General features: G+C 43.5%; 1 protein-coding gene across 2 annotated transcripts in view; it reads left to right on the top strand.

Annotated features, from left to right (window-relative positions):
• Positions 1-16,844, top strand: part of Prim2 (DNA primase subunit 2) — a 205,486-nt gene that overhangs the window by 22,400 nt on the left and 166,242 nt on the right. The window lies entirely within an intron of this gene.

The following is a 16,844-nucleotide window of genomic DNA, read 5'->3' as shown; positions in this document are numbered from 1 at the left end:
TGTATGTGAGTGCATGTGTGTGCATGTACATTTGTATAGAACATTGGATGGAATTCAGTGTGAACTTGTCACTCGTGCTATATCTATATGGCAAGGTATAAGAACTTCAGGAATATAGCTAATAGAATTTGAAATCCTGTCTTACAGTGAGTGAGTGTAGGTTTTTTTTCAGCTCTTGCCTTGCATGTTTTGTGAGAGGGTTAAGGATATGTGTGGATGAATGCTAGATTAATAGTTGAACAACTGGATGACCTTACAACCCTGGTGTTAGGAATTGGTCTCAGGGCCGTAGCTGGTATTTGTAAGTCCATTTGCTGTCCATTCTGTATCTGCATTTCCCCTCCCCCCACCCCCCATCGTGAGCACCTTAAACAGTGGGATTTTCAGGGTACTCAGGAAGGTTCATTTAGAGGCAGCTGCTTCCTGGTTCTGAGGATATAAAGCAGGTTACAGTTGGGTAGGATAGGGTGGCAGAGTGCTCGTGGTCCTTTTCTCTGGCAGATTAGTAATCCTGCCATAGTTCGGTGTCTACATGCCTGTCAGAGTCTGTCCACCTCCACCCAGCCTCACTGTCACTCTTGGCATTGGGCTATCAGGATATCTTTCCCAATTCATTATTCACTGTGAAGTGAGAATGCACATACCTGCTTAACCCTTGACAGTCCAGTGTGTGTGTAGTCGAGCGTGTGCTTGTGCACTGTGGAGGCCACAGGAGAGCGTTGAGTGGCCTGTTCTTCGACTCTGTACGTTACAGATACTCACAGGGTCACTTTTTTCGTGTGGGTACCAAGATCCATTGCAGGTCCTCCTGCTTATACAACATTCTTACCTACGGAGCCATTTCTCCAGCCCCACTCATCTGATCTCTTAGCCACCATTGCTTTCAACTCTAGACTCTGATGAATGCTGTTAGTGTTGGAAATGCTTTGCTCCTTTGATCTTAAAGACTCTTCTCTCTATTTCTTACCTGTTAGCAAACACAGTGCCCAACCTGGAGAAAGTACTCAGTAGAGGCTGGTTCAATGACAGGGTATGTAAGTGAATCAGCCGCTTTCATCTGGCTGTGTGTCTCAGTATTTGTTCCGATCTGCTACAGGAAGAAGCTTCTCTGATGGCTGAGCAAGCATTCTGATGCCATGAGAATAGCAGAATGTCATTAAGAGTTATCTTATTGCTAGGTTCCTTTAGCAGAACAGTAGTATTTGGTTTTCCCCAGGCCCTAGATTATATAGTCTTAAGTTCTAGGTCACTCAAGCAGTGTCAGCCACAGGTTCCATCTCATGGAGTGGGCCTTAAACCTGATATTGGTTGGTCACACTCCCACAAAGTTTTGTGTGACAACTGCAGCAGCTATGATTTGCTTCTGAAAGAGGCCTGGGATGCTGTTAGTATGTATAACTAGAATCGCTGAGCCCGCCCAGCCTTTCAGCCTTGCCCGTCATGCCATACACATGAGCTCCTGAGCTCTTTTTAGTCACGAGCTCAGCACCAGCAGCAGCCTTTCGGTGCCACATAGAGAAGGATTGCAAGTCTCACCCTTTGAATACTTGGGACCTTCAACAAAAATGCGATCTTCAGTAAAATAGTTATTGCTTTAAACTGTTACATTTTTGGGTTAGCTTGTTATGCAGTAATATATAATTGAAATTGGTAGCTAAACTAGAACTTCAAGCTTCTTAACATTGAGCTGAAAAGGAGACGTTGCATCCTGAGTAGAACCCTCCCATGATTGAGAAGGGCATTATGAAATATAAGGGTTTGTAATTCAAGTCTGCTGGTGTGGAAGTTGAAATTCCGATTTTGGGGTGAGAGGAGATGGTAACTCTGAGGAAAGGGACCAGAAATGGAAAATTGCTGACAAATACTTTTGCCTTCTAAAAAATCAGTAGAAAGGCTGCTAAGAAAGAGTTAGCTGAGGAACATAGAGATGGCTCAGTGGTTAAGAGCATGAACTGCTCTTTTGGAGTACCCAGGTTCAAGTCCCAGCAGCCACATAGCAGCTCACAACCATTGGTAACTCCAGTTCCTGAGAATCTGATGCCCTCTTCTGGCTTCTTCAGACACCAGGCATGAATGTGGTACACAGACAAACATGTAGGCAAAACACCCATACATATAAAAACCAAACCAAAACAAAATAGCTGAGAAGTTTATGGCTTTTTAAGTTTGAAGAAGAGGTTTGCTTGGGGTTTGAGAATGTTTCTGAGGTCTTCTTTACTTCCAAAGACAGCTTTTCCTGTTGGAGAACACTGCTCAGGTATAAAGTGTCAGGCATTCGGTAATGAAGGTTATGTTTATGTTCTGGCTGGGGAGATGGCTTGGATCTGAGTTCTCTCTCCAGTTCCCATGTTGGGAGACTCAAAATGTTAGCTCATAACTGCCTGCAATCCCAGTTCTGGGGGAATCTGAGGGTATACCTCTGACCTCTGGGGCAACCACACATAGGACAGACATACAATTAAAAATAATAGAAGAAACTAAAAAGAGAATGTTAATTTCATGGTAGGTCTCCATCATGAACACCTTAGAGGTTTTAAATGGTCAGGAGTGGTCAGATTGGGTTAGTTGGCTGTTAGGCAGCTGTCAGAGCCTTCCCTTCTGGTGGGCTGCTTTGGGAGTTGTGAGTCAGCATTCTCTTTGGCAATTATCCTGGCTGGTTTGAACACAACATAGGGACTCTGAGGGGCTTCCTTCTCACTGCAAGGACCACTGTAGCCATGGCCAGCGGCTGAGTCCTGACGCAGAAGCCTTAGTGCAGCCATGACCACTTCAGACACCTTGCACCGGCTTTGGGAGACTCCATTCTGCAACAGACAGGGCTCACTGAGGTTCAGCCTCACTCCCAGAAAGGAAAGGAAGCAGCGTTCCAGTGACTCAGCACAATCCTGTGATTGGTGATGCTGAAAGTGTTTGCATGTGCGGCTGTGGACATGGCGAGGGATTACCTCATGTCCCTTTCCTGGCACAAGCACTTCTCTTTTGCCTATGTAAGTAGGCTACTTATATTATATATGAGTCCTGCAGAGTGAGTCCAGGAGATGGTGCGTGTTATAGGAGATTTATGCTAACATGCGTACATAATCTGGGAGACTGGAAATACTATTTTTAGGGAACAGTGTAAAGTAATTTGGTGCTAGAATGTTGGATCTGTTCTGTAAGTTATGAAAGAAGAAAAGGTGTTTCTGTGTGCTGGGTTAATCTGGAGTATAGCATCCCTCTGGCAGAATGGAAGTGGGATTCTGATAGACTCCACCCATCACCTTCCAATGTTGGGCAATTGGGTGAGGCATTGAAGTGTTGGATTGAGTCAGCAGACGGACGCCATTGTCAGGACATTGGAACTGGTTTCTAATGTTCTCAGTGCTAGTGTGCACATATGGGCGTCTCTTATAGCAAATACTCTCTTCCCTTTGCCCAGGTATAAGACAAAGCTACTGTTCTATCCATTTGAACTTGAAAACAGTGGAAATGTAACATTTACTAATTCCCAACTTACTAAAATGAATTGACAGAGATTTGATTTATTGTAGTTGGTAAGAGCAAACAATGACAGACTGGTCTATTTTTCCTGGTCTTATTTTCCAGAGATCTTTTATTTCATTTTCTATTTTCTGAAGTCAGTGCGGCTACAACAGTTGACAACACTTCCTGCCTCGCTCCCTCGCTAAGTGGAGTGATATTCTTTACTATCCTGATTACTGGTGGCTGTGGACGACTTCAGATAACATGCTTTTCATTAATCAGAGTTTGGCTGTCTCTTGTCGAAAAAACTTGAAAATGACCAAGCTGCTCTATAGTGTAAAGACAGAATCAAGCAAAGTTGAACAGTTGTCTACTGGGCTGTGTTGTAAAAATGGGGAAAGAAATTACTTTCTCTTGTTTTTTGGGGAAACATTTGCCAGTTGGAGCCTCAAAGAAGATTGAGTTTGGAAGGTTTTTAATTGTGCACCAAAAGGTTATTGCAGAAGATAACATAAGGGAGTGTCATAAAGAAGAAAATTAGAAACTCAGTAACAGAAAACTGTGTAGAGAAACAGGCATCCTGCCAGGTGTCTGAGAGCTCAGAATAAATAGTTTGGAATTAAAGACACAGTTACAGATTTCAAAGGCTTGATTCACTTGATTAGTGCATCTGTGGGAATCAACTTGTAGTGACTTGTAAAGCATGCTACCCTTCACTAAAGTTTTGTCTTAAAATATTTACTGATTATTAAGTTTAATGATGTACGATCAGAGTGTTTGTTAATAGTTTGTACTAAACTATTGAAATAAAAACAGGATAAAATGAGTTACAGTATTGTTCTTTAGCGTCTCAACTCCTGATTATTGTAGTTAAATAAGTATTTTCTAAACAGGATAAAGTGTGGGTGTGAGTGTGCAGACAGAGGATCTGACAAAGAATGTGGGTGGCTTCCTGAGGTGACCCAGTGGTTAAGGGCACTTGTTGCTCTTTCACTTGACTTCCAGCATCCCAGCATGGCACTTACAACCATCTGTAATTCCAGTTCCAGGGGATTGGATGCCCTCTTGTGGCCTATACATAATGCAGGCGAAATATTCATACACATCATATAATACAATAAATAAATCTAAAAATAATGTAGCTGGTCTCCTATCCTTTGATCTACTCATATGCTGAAGAGCAAGGGTAGTTATGTAAACAACTTATTAGTAACTCAAAAGCACGTGCTTTCCACAGATGTCCAGTCCAGGTATTCTTAAGCCTCGTGGTTTGAAGGATATCTTTAGGTTTTAGTACTGTGCCTTGTTTGTTTTAGTATGGGAAGGGGGATGAATGAAGTGGCCTTTTTACAGAAACCATGGAAACAGATGGTACTCTTTATTGAGAGAGGTCCTGCGCATAGAGTGCTGTATTGAAATCCAGCTGCCTGCGTCCTTCATGTCTGCCATCAGGAAGTGGGCCCTCTTTGATAAGATAGGTGGTTCTTTTTTTTTTTTAATTTATTTAATTTCTGGGTATTTTCCTGCGTGTCCGTCTGTGCCTCCTGAGTGCCTAGTGCCTGTGGGAGCCACAAAAGGACTTCTGGAAGTGGAGTTACAGAGAGCTGTGCACTTCCATGGGGGCGCTGGATCGGACCTGGGTCTTGTGGAAGAACAGTCTGTGCTTTAAGCACTGAGCCATCTCCCCAGCTCCATTCTGCTCTTCTGATACTCTCTTAAAGCTCCTTATAGGACTTGTTTGGTTCACTTCTGTTTGATTCAAACATCCTCAGGTTTAGGAGAATTCTCTTTTAGATTATTCTGTTTTGGTTTTCAGTAGGCTTCTTAAATATTATAGCTGGTGTCTTGTGGAGAGCTTGGAAAGGTGTTGGCCATCATTGCATTAGATCCCCAAGTCTTTTGGCCGTCTGGGGTGCCAGTCAATGTGTTACAGATCTTGTTAGTTTTGTATCTCGTCCTCTGGCTTTTATTTTCTTGTTTGGTCTTGATAGCAGCAGTTCTCTGCTGAATTACAGATGGTTTCTTATAAACTGTCATCTTTTATTTTGACACTTCCCTAGTCTGTTTTGTTTATCCCACTCTCAATGAGACTTTAGTTTTGATTATTGTGATTCATAGAAGTTTTGTTTTGTTTTTGGCGGGGGTGGGGGGGGTTGGGAATTGGACCTAAGATCTTGGTACGTACTAGGGTAGACACTCTACCACTGAGCCATATGTGAGCCTCTTTTAGGGTTAACTTTTAAATTCATTTTTATTTATCATTCAAAATGTTTCTTGGGATTATTTAACACGAATCTAGCCATATCTGGTGAGGGGATCCTTATTTGAGAAAAGGCCTCCATTAGATTGCTCGTATGGCAAGGCCGTGGGCGCTTCATGACTGGTGGGAGAGCCTGTCTCACTGTGTGGTGCCACCCTGGGCAGATGACCCTGGCCCGCGGAGAAAGCAGGCTGTGCAAGCCATGATGAAGCAGTGCGGTAAGCAGCATCCTCTGTGGGCCCTGCTGCCTTGAGCTCCTGTCCTGGCATCCTGGCCTAGACAAACTCCTGGGCTAAGAGCTTGCTCTCAGTCTCCTCTGTCACTGGGACCCAGCATGCTGTTTCCTCCCTGCTCCCCAACATAAGCTGTTCAGGCTCTATCAGGAGCGATTACTGGGCAGAGATAGGGTGCTGTTAAGATTTGAAACAAATTAAAGTGAACGCCTTCTTAAATTGATATTATAAGGTTAATGGAAGTTATAGTGCTTCAATTATCTCATTACCCATGTGTCCGTTAGGAGAAGTTGTGAAGGAATACTTTTGTTTAAATGTGCTGCTATTTATTTTAACATTGACCCAGTCATGACTTCAGAATATTTAACTTATTTCATGGGTATTTTTCCTAATTACTTATCTTTTGTCTGTATTTCTATCACTGTCTTCCAATTCGAGTTTATTTTTCTATGAGTTGCTGTGCTCTTGGTCACCCCTGATGTCCTTTCCAGTTAGTACAGGTGAGCAGCCTATAGAGCTGAGTATTTCTTTCTTTTTGCATGAGTTAGTAGTTTTATGTTTTGATGAATTGTATGCTGTCCGTAATCTCCCACTGATGATATTTTTAGTCTTTGGGATTTCATTACCCAGCATCTTCCCCTCTTGTTCTACAGTTTTCTGAATTCCTTAGGTTCAATTCTGTCATCTGAAGTAGTTTGTGTATTTTAATCAGGAAACATTTTGTCACGTATTGTAATAAAAACTGAGAATATAACGAATAGAATACACTTATAGTTAGATTCATGTTTTAGTAAAAATTTATGAGTATGGGCCCCTGTGGCTGGAACGCAGAGAAGGGCCCCAAAGACAAGAGAAAGTCCATGGTTCCAAAAGAGTTTATTTTCATGGCAGATGTAAATGGATCTTGCAGTACCCCTGTGAAACTCAGGGCAGACCTGAGTTAAATAAGGAGGGAGAAGGGGGGAGGGCCTGGGGAAGAATGCTTAATTGGCTCTGCCCTCTGGCCTTCAGGTATCTCATTAGTATGTAAATCTCTCTAGGGCCTGAGACCTGTAGTCACACCCTCTACCTGTGCTCTTTGGGAGGGCTGCAGTGCCCTAAGTGATTGGACAGTGCAGGTCAATGGAGTTCCACGCCGCGTGTTAGGAGCCTGGATTCTGGGATCACAGCAGAAGAAATGCCTGTCCCTTGCAGGACCTCCGGGCTACTTCTAGCCAGCGCTTCACCAAGACCCCTTTCATGGCCCTACATATGAGTTCTTATATTGCAGTATAAAGGTATTGCAATATTCTATGCTGAGGTGTATGGCTATAGAGAGGCATAGAATACGCATATAGTGCTTGATGATCCATGGGAAACTTTGCTGACATAATATGCTAGACATAGAAAACTCTTCCCGTAGACACACAAAGTGTGGAAGGGGGTTTCAGAGATAAAAAGTCTATCTACGTAAAGTCACAGAGGGGACAGTCATGCCGTGCCATAGGAAATACAGGAAAGTTGGTTAACAGAGGGCATAGTATTTTGAGCAGAGTGAAACCAGGAAGAATTTAAAGGCTGTTACTGGACACAGGCAGCCTGTGTGGTGGGGACCATGGGGAGGGTCAGCTGTAAGAGCAGGAAGTGGATTGGGAAGAATGTAGTGAGTGTGGCTGCGGGAGGCTGACCTGTGCTGGAGAGTGGAGTGCGCATGTGACAGGATGTGTTCCTAGTCATCATATGGCGTCAGTCATTCTGAGCAGTGGCAGGGAGGTGTATGCCAGGGTGTTGACAAGGTTTGGACTCGGATGGTGCCTGCCCAGGGAAAGGGAGGCAGAAGGCTTGCTGCCTTCAAGGTGTTGGATGTTGTAGAGCTGTGATCCATAGAGGAGGTGGTCCTGACTAAGTGGAGGGGCTGTGTAGGTTAGTATTTGCTAGGGCAGTGTCTTTGAGAGACGAGGAGGAAGAGGAGCATGTAGAAAAGAGGGCAAGCTGTGTGAGCGGGGCTGGTCAGTGGAGGACAGATGGAAATCGGTGTTCTAGAATGAGATCAGCAGGGAGAGTGCACAGTGAGTGAAGCCGAGGGCAGAGCCAATCAAATGGGAGTGGGTACAGGAGCAGGGGGCGATGGGAGCACGGAGGCAAGGGTAATACAGCACAAGATTCAATGGGAACTTCAGTGTAAAGCCCCAGAGTCTCCACACTTAGGTTCCTGGTTGGCATAGAATGGCTTAAATATTGTATTCTAGTCCCTTATATGATTAGATACTTTTACACTTAACTTTTTTTATAATATACTTTTATTTTTGCTTTTAGAAATGAGTAAGTTTTGAGTGATTAAATTTTCTTTTCAGCTTTTAAAAAGTACATTTATGGTGTGTGTGTGTGTGTGTGTGTGTGTGTGTGTGTGTGTGTGTATGTATGTATGCCATGGCACGTGTAAAAATCAGAGGACAACTTTCAGGGGTCACTTGTCTCTTTGAACTCTGGTCATCAGGCTTGGTGGCAGATGCCTTTACCTGCTGTGCCATCTTGCTGGCCCTTGAGTCAGCTAGGCTTTCTTCATCCTCCTATCTAGAAGAGTCTAGATAGCCCCCTTGGTTACACACTGCCTTGTTATTGACGCTTCGTTACTTCATGTATGTCTGTATCCATGGCATATTTGTAGATCATATTGGCCAAAGAGCGATTCAGCCATGATTTGGAGAGAGGTGGAGACAGTTACAAATACATTAGTTGCTTAGAGGGGACTTCTGATTTTGATGCCCCGCATGGGCTTCCTAGGCTCCCAGGTCTTCAGGGTGGGGTAAAGCGTATCTGTCTCACTGTGTATTGCTGCCTGGATACCTTTGCATGGTGGTGGTCTGTGTTTCCCTGCAAAACCATTGCTCTAGCAATGCGGTTGTGACTTAAAACGAGTGATTTAAATATAGGTGGTGCCTTAGTGTGTCCTACTCAGTGTGTCTGTGTACTGCATGTGTGCAGTAGCCTGCAGAGGACGGAGGGCATACAATCCCCTGGATTAGAGATATAGGCAGTTGTGAGCTGCCCTGCGAGAGTTCTGGGAACTCAGTATGGGTCCTGTAAGATCAGCAAGTGCTCGTAGCTCCTGGACCATCTCTCCATTGTGACTGTTTAATCTCTTTACCTTGGATGGTTCCTGAACTGAGCTCTGGAATAGGTTCCTGGGAGAAGTCACCTCATGCCTCTTGTGCTCCCCTTCTCCTCCATTCCTGCCCAGCCTACGTGGCTTTCTGACTTCCTCAGCCACCTTGGATGCATGTCCTCCTGTTCTGGCTGCTCAGGAATCTATATACTTCTCTCCTGATCCCCACAGGGCTGGAGGGAGTCCCCTAGCCTAGCAGAGCTTTGATTCTTCCTGTGAGTACTGGCAGTCACGCCTTTTCCTGTCACAGATGCTGCTTTCAGAGTTCCTAGCTAGTAGAGTCTTGTTTTCTTCACCTTTGCTAAAATTAAAGTATAGTCAGTTTAGGAAGCTGTCCTTTGCTTTTGTTTGCTGTGAGCACTGAGCCTCAGTCACTGAAACTGCTGAAGGAATGCTGTGGGGCGGAGAGGGATGTATCACGTACATATCTAGTCAGATTGTAAGGTCCGACTTGTATCTGGTTCTGTTGTTACTTTGTCCTGCTTAGGAAACTTAAGATTTCTAGTATAAGTTAATTCTTGCTATGCAGCCCTGGCTGGCCTGATATTTGCTATGTAGCCCCAGTGTTCTTGAATTCAAGAACTCCTTCCTCAGCTCTGGTGCCACCACTGTCTCATTGTTTATATTGTTACATAATTATTATTACATTATATGTAATTGTTACCTAATAATATTGTTGCATAATTATATATAGAAAACAATATATATGACATGTAATAATAGCGTAATAGTAATTATTATTTTCTTCTAAAGAAGTTTTTGTATAGAAGAGGAAATTTGTGCTTTAATAAAAAAATTAATCTTTTTAATTGTAGATTTTGGAACAGTCCATATGTGCCCATTCTGCTAAGAAGGAAAAAGCAGTAATAATGTAACCAGTAATAACTTAGCAGTAGTAATATAATTGATCTTTACATTGACCAGCTTGGCTGTATTGCAGATTCATCAGCCTACTTATTGCAAATGTTAAATTATTACTCACCTTCCAGTTTTAACATTTCAAATAATTATAAATGGCAACCTGTGAGAGACGTGCCACAGCATCCTCCAAACTTGAGTTAGCACAAGAACTTAGTGATAATTATTTCCTTTCTTACTTTCTGATTTTTGTATGTTTGTGATTTTCTAATTAAAATATCCCAGATATATGACTGTTTTTTGCACATTTAAATGAAAACATAATTCAACCAAAGATAAAAAAAGCATTTAATATTTACTTTAGCTTGATGAGTACTGGTAATAATTTCTATATTGAAGCTAAGAAAGCAAAACAAAGCAACCATACAAAAACAAAAAACAACCCCTCCAAAACCCCCAAAAACAAAACCAAAAACTAAGAACCAAAACCATAAGCTTAAAATAATACCTGTTTTATTTGATCTCAGTTTGTAGGTTCAGGTTATTTGTTACTTAGTCACTTTAATCCTGCTCCTTGCCCCCGTCCTGGTCACTGCCTTTCACAATCCTTCCCCTTTCCCCCTTCCCCTTCTCCTCTGAGCAGGTAGGGGCCGTCCTGGGTATCTCCCCAACCCTGGCACATCAAGCTTGGGAGGTTAGGTGCATCCTCTCCCACTGAGGCCAGACGAAGTAACCCAGCTAGAGGAACATATCCCAGCTACAGGCAACAGCTTTTGGGATAGCCCCTGTTCCAGTTGTTCAGGACCCACATGAAGACCAAATTTCACATCTGCTACATACGTGCAGGGAAGCCTAGGTCCAGCCTGTGTATGCTCTTTGGTTTGTGGTTCAGACTCTGAGAGTCCCAAGGGTCCAGGTTAGTTGACTCTGTTGGTCATCCTGTGGAGTTCCTATCTCCTTTGGGGCCCACAATCCTTTCTCCTATTCTTCCACAAGAGTCCCCGAGCTCTATCACTGTTCAGTTGTGGGTGTCTTTATCTGTCTGAGTCAGCTGCTGAGTGGAGCCTCTCAGAGGACAGCCATGCTAGACTCCTGTCTGCAAGCATAACAGTGTATCATTAATAGTGTCAGGGATTGGTGCTTGCCCATGGGATGGGTCTCAAGCTGGGCCTGTTATTAGTTGGCTGTTTCCCCAGTCTCTGCTCTATCCTCCTCTCTGCATTTCTTGTAGACAGGATAAATTTTGGGTTGAAAGTTTTGTAGGTGGGTTGGTGTACCTATTGCTCTATCAGTGTTCCTGCCTAGCTACAGGAGATGGACTCTTCAGATTTTATATCCCCAATGCTGTGAGTCACAGCTAAGGTCACTAGGCCTCTGTCACATTCTAGAGATGCCCCTGACCTCCCCAGCCCTGTCAGTTGCAGATTCCCATTCATTCTCATGGCCATCTGGCCATCCTCCTGTCCCTCCCCATACCTTATCCCTGGCCCCCATTTCCTTCCCCATCCCCTCTTCCACCCAGTTCCCTCCCTCCATCTGCCTCTTATGATTCTTTTATTCCCCCTTCTAAGTGAGATTCAGGCTTAGTTGCTTGGGCCTTCCTTTTTGTTTAGCTTCTTGGGGTCTGTGGAGTGTAGCACGGGTATCCCCGTATTTCATGGCTAATACCCACTTATCAGTGAGTATATACCATTCATATCCTTTTGGGTCTGGGTTACCTCACTCAGGATAATATTTTCAAGTTCCATACATCTGCTTGCACAATCCATGATGTCTTGATTTTTAATAGCTGAATAGTATTCCATTGTGTAGATATACCGTATTTTCTTTGTCCATTCTTCAGTTGAGGGACATGTAGGTTGTTTCTAGTTTCTGGCTCTTACAAATAAAGCTGCTAAGAACATAGTTGGGCAAGTGTCTTTGTGGGATGGTGGGACATCTATTGGATATATGCTTCAGGCATCGTAGCCAGTGTCTCTGTGGGAGATGCCTTTGCCTTGGGTTCGTGACAAAGACTTGGCATTCAAGTTTCTGCTTGAATCCCTCCAGAGCAGCTTCAGTTGCTCACCTGAGAGACCCCATTCTCAGGATCCTAAGAGCCCCATTCTCTCTCAGTACCCAAAAGGACGCATTTTCAGACTCGTCATTTTTGTTTCCAACTTGGACTATTACTGGGTGGTTTCTTAGTTGTACTTTCCTCAAGCAGGCTTTGTTGTTTCTCGCTGGGTCTATATCGTATGGGTTGATTTAGTGTTAGGTACAGAGTAGGTCTTCTGTTTCAAAAAGAATGGATGACTTCTGAAAAAAAGAAAAATCCAGCTGAGATGACATTTTCAGGAATTCATAAGTTGCTTTTTAGGGAAGTGGATTCTTTTTCCTGGGATATGACTTTAGGCCAGTGATGTGTAGAGCAAAAATCGCTGTTGGAGAAATGCTGAAGAAAATACACATCAGGACTCTGGTTTAAAGGGCTCTGTGGTACCAGGATGGTAAAGTGCTCCACTGAGCTGCAAATACTCATCGCTATATTCACAGATAAATGTAGGTCTCACCCCTTATCAGAGAAGCTTCCTTCTGTACCAGGAGATCATTATAGAGAGCCACACTAGTCAAATGGAGAGAACAACTCACTGTGAGATGCCCAGCTCCACATGACACTGTGTACAATACTGTCGGCTGGCCTGCCTCTGCCCTGGGCTATCTAGACACCTTGCACCCTGGGCTGAACTGGGAGGAATGAAGTTTAGCTCGGTTAGGTGGGTTGGCCAGGAACTCGGTCAGAGTGAGTGCAGGAGAAACAGCCTTTTCTGGAGATGGTTTTCAGTCAAACAGCTCTCTTTTATTGGGGGTAACAAGGACTATGTAAATCTTGGGGGGGTCGTAGGGATTTTTGGGGTGAGTGTACATAGTCGGCTGATGCTGAGGTGCTGGGAATGCTTCATTTGCATGAAGAGGAATTCCATTTGCTTGCTGAACATCTCCTTATAGGGAGAGAGGAAGCTAAACATGTAATGTGACCTCCAGAATATATGACTACCTCAAGGGAAGTAAGGATCACATGCTTACATGGCCTTGGGACATACAGGCCCAGAGCAGGGAGGAAGACAGTCCTATTCTCAGGACGAGGTTTTTGGGGTTTGGACATGTGTCAGCCTTACTCTTGCTCTGACTGGCTTCCCCAGTGGGATAGCTTTCTGGCCCCACATAGTACGGCTGTTCCTAAGGCTAAAGGAACATTGTGGAAGACAGGGTGGGAAGAATGCTGTGAGACTGTGCTTTATAGCTGCAGAAGGGAAGCCACTCCCATGAAATTCAGTGGCATGGATCTCTAAACAAGACCTGATCGATTCCTACAGTGGTTGACTTCCCAGTGTAGATGGGGAACTGTCACAGAGCCTGAGCCACAGGTGAAGAAGCAGAAGCAATTAACAGCTGCTGGGCTCTCCCTCTAGGTGAAAAGCACAAGCAGTTGACACCTGCTGGTAGAGGGAGAGGTAGCCTCCCCTGCATGAGCGCTGGTTCATTATCCAATAATAAGTGGCCAGCCCTAGAAACATACAAGCGGGCAACTCCAAGCACACTCAGAGCTTGTGTCTGTCTGTTTATTCACTTATATGTGTATGTGACAGCAATGGTTAAAGAAGAGGCGCGTAAATTTGAGAGGGAGGGTAGGAGAGATGTACGGGAGGGTTAGAAGGGAGGAGTGAAATGGAGGAAATGATGTAATTATATTTTAATTAAAACGAAAATTTCATATACTTTGTCTCTGTTTACTGTACCTTTATGATGGTTCCACTCTATCAGTTTTTACTCATAATCTCTAGTAGCAGAAAGCAGGAAGGCAGAACAGCCTTGTCCTTCTCTTTCCGAGGGCGAGTCTGCTTTATGACTGCTGTAGGTCATCTCTCTAAGAAGTTGAGCAGATGAAACATGCTCACATTTGCTAGTAGAGAACAGGACAAAAGGCAGTACGCAGGATTGTTTGGAAAGTTGAAATAATCAAGTTAAGAGTACCTTATAGGAGCTAGTCACTTTACATTTTCAGTGAGACTTTTCTGTTGTAGAAAATTTTAATCCCGACCCGAGGTTTCTACCCCACCTTTGACCATTCAGTTCCCACATAAAAGACACACACAAACAACCTTAACCAGCACAGGAACCGGGTAGATAGCTACCATCTGTGCTGTTAGAATCTGCTTTCCTATCGATTGATATCCTGAGTTATTACTTATTGTGTTTCATTGGGGCTGCTCTTAACTCCAGTGGCCAGCCCTTGCTTGGGTCTACGTTCTCTTGAACTCACTTAGTTATAACTAAGTAGATAACAAAAGTCTAGGTATAAATGACAACTGGGTGAACTCACATATTTTATTAGATGATTTTATGTGTATAGCTGTTTGGCCTGCATTTATGTTCTGTACCACATGTATACCCAGTGACTGAAGAGGTCAGAAGAGAGCATTGGAACCCCTGAAACTGGAATGAAGGATGGTTGGGAGCCCTAATGTGGGTGTTGGGAACCCAACCTGGGTCCTCTGCAGGAGCAGCAAGTGTTCTTAACTGCTGAGCCATCTGTCCAGCTCCTGAGTGAATGTTTTAATTCACTGAGGAAAATGTGATATTTATTCATAACAGGAAATAACATGGATTTTTAGATTAAATATATTTGATTACTTTGAAAGGGTGAATTAATTTTCTAATTTTCCCCATATATTACAGAGTGAACTCAGTGACTTTGTAGATACTGGTCAAATGCTGCAGCACAGAGCTACGACATCAGGTTGTGTTCCTAATGTCATATGTTCTAGTGTAAGAAAGATTAGATAACTTCCTTCTTTTTGGGAGTATAGCTTTTAGAGAAAGGAAGTCATATTATGTTCTTTAATCACTTAAAGTTCTTGAGTTCATTTTTAATTGCGTCTGGATTTTGTTCCTAAGACACCCGTCTGTTTGGAAGTCTCATGTTCCTAAAGCCTTGTTTCTCGAGGCCCCTGAACACTGACGTGCGCTTACCTGCCATTCTCCATGTAAGCGGTTAAGGTCTGATGTTTTGCTAACATATTAACATTTGAAATTAGAAGCTACTGTATTACAGTAGGTGAAGTATTAGTGGTTCATATGTGCTGATGTGTGACAAGAGCCTTCCTCTGTGTGTGTGTGTGTGTGTGTGTGTGTGTGTGTGTGTTTGTGTGTTCAGTGGTATGGACACCAGTTTCTTGGCTGCTGTAACAAGACATTGTAAAAATGTAGGTTGGTGCTCTTGCCCATAATTTTCATTTGGCAAATTATTTTGGTGTAAAACAGTATATCTAAGCAATTGCTACTATTAATGGTAGGGGATATAACATGCATATTAAAATTTCAAATAAGTGTTTACCGAGAAAATAGGATTTAAAGGTATCAGTTCCCTCCTGTGTAGCAGGTCTTAAATCCAGGCAGAAAGCTGTTGGTTACCTCTTTAACAAAATGTCACAGTTGCACCATTTCATTGTAGCTCTTGGAATTTGAAGGAGCAAATGGATGGAACTGGAACAAATTATACAGAGTGAGGTAACCCAGATACACAGAGACGAGTCTTTTAGATTTGTAGGTTTAACTTTGGGTGTTTGTAGAAACCATGCAAGTAGAAAGGGGCCATTGCAGGGGGCAGAGGAGAGGAAACTCCAGGAAATGGGTTAGTAGGACACAGGATGTGAACAGGAAAGGAAATGTTAGGGAGAGCAACAGAGAGTGCAGGATAGAGGGTGGCTGTGAGCGGAGAGAACTAGCACATTTGCATCTCCCATCAGTTGATGGACATCTGGCTGTTTCCGTTTCTACCTGTTAGGGACAGAGCAGTGATGGGCATGTGTCTCAGTGGTAGGATATAGAGTCCCTCAGCAGATTCTTGCCAAGTGGCATAGCTGGATCACGTGACAGTTCCATTCCTACCTTTCTGAGCCACCTCTGCAGTTTATATTCCTGTCGGTGGTAAGGTCCCCACATCCGAGTCAATGTCACCATCTGTTTTCTTAATCTTGGCACTTAAGAGGCTGGCCGAGAATGACTGAATGAGGCCAGCCTGGGTCACCCAGCAGGCCCCGCTAGCAAACGAATCAGATCAGTTTAAAGATCAGTGTCCGTTGCTTCACTGATAAGTGCGGCTGCTCGCACCTTCCTGTTTGAGGTGTGAGCAGCCGTCTGTGCTTTTGGAGGACAGTAATGAGGATTTCATATGATATGCACATTTCTCTCAGCATTCCCATGTTCCACTTTTAGCTTCGTTTCTGCACCTTTTTATGTGTATAGGTGTTTTGTCTGCGTGTATGTCTGTGCATTGTGTGTGTGGTACCTGTGGCCAGACTAGGACGTCAGGTCCCCTGGAACTGGAGTTATGGAAGATTGTGAACCCCTATATGGGTGTTAAGAAATGAACCCAGGTCTCATGGAGGAGCAGTCAGTGTGTTTAACGGCTGGTCATCTCTAGCCCCATCTTCTTTTTTGTATATGAGTTTAGAATTTTTATCCAGTCAGGGCTGTCAGTCTTCTCATGGGGACATAACCACCACAAGATCATAAAATGTTAGTTGTTCCTTGAAAAAGCAATGTTTCGAGCTTCAAATATTGTATGTGACTGAAAACCTGAGAAATAAGCTAAGCCATCCTTCAGTAGAGACTTTTTAGTAAATGAGCATAACTCTTGATTTGACTAGTGTTCACACTAGCTTTAGTCTTTGGTAACTTGATTTTTTTTTTTTTTTTTAAAGTTAGGATCTCACTGTGTAGCTCAGGTTAGCCTTGAACTCATGTCATGGTTCTCAGCCTCTAAAGTTCTGAGTGATAGGCCTTACTGTGCCTGGCTTTACCCTGAGGTGATAGGCCTCACTGTGCCTGACTTTACCCTGAG

This window comes from Grammomys surdaster, unplaced genomic scaffold (genome assembly GCF_004785775.1).
Source record: "Grammomys surdaster isolate TR1022 unplaced genomic scaffold, NIH_TR_1.0 255, whole genome shotgun sequence".
NCBI classification, from domain to species: Eukaryota; Metazoa; Chordata; class Mammalia; order Rodentia; family Muridae; genus Grammomys; species Grammomys surdaster.
Note: the sequence above shows the minus strand (reverse complement) of the source record. Positions and strands in the feature narration are given on the sequence as shown.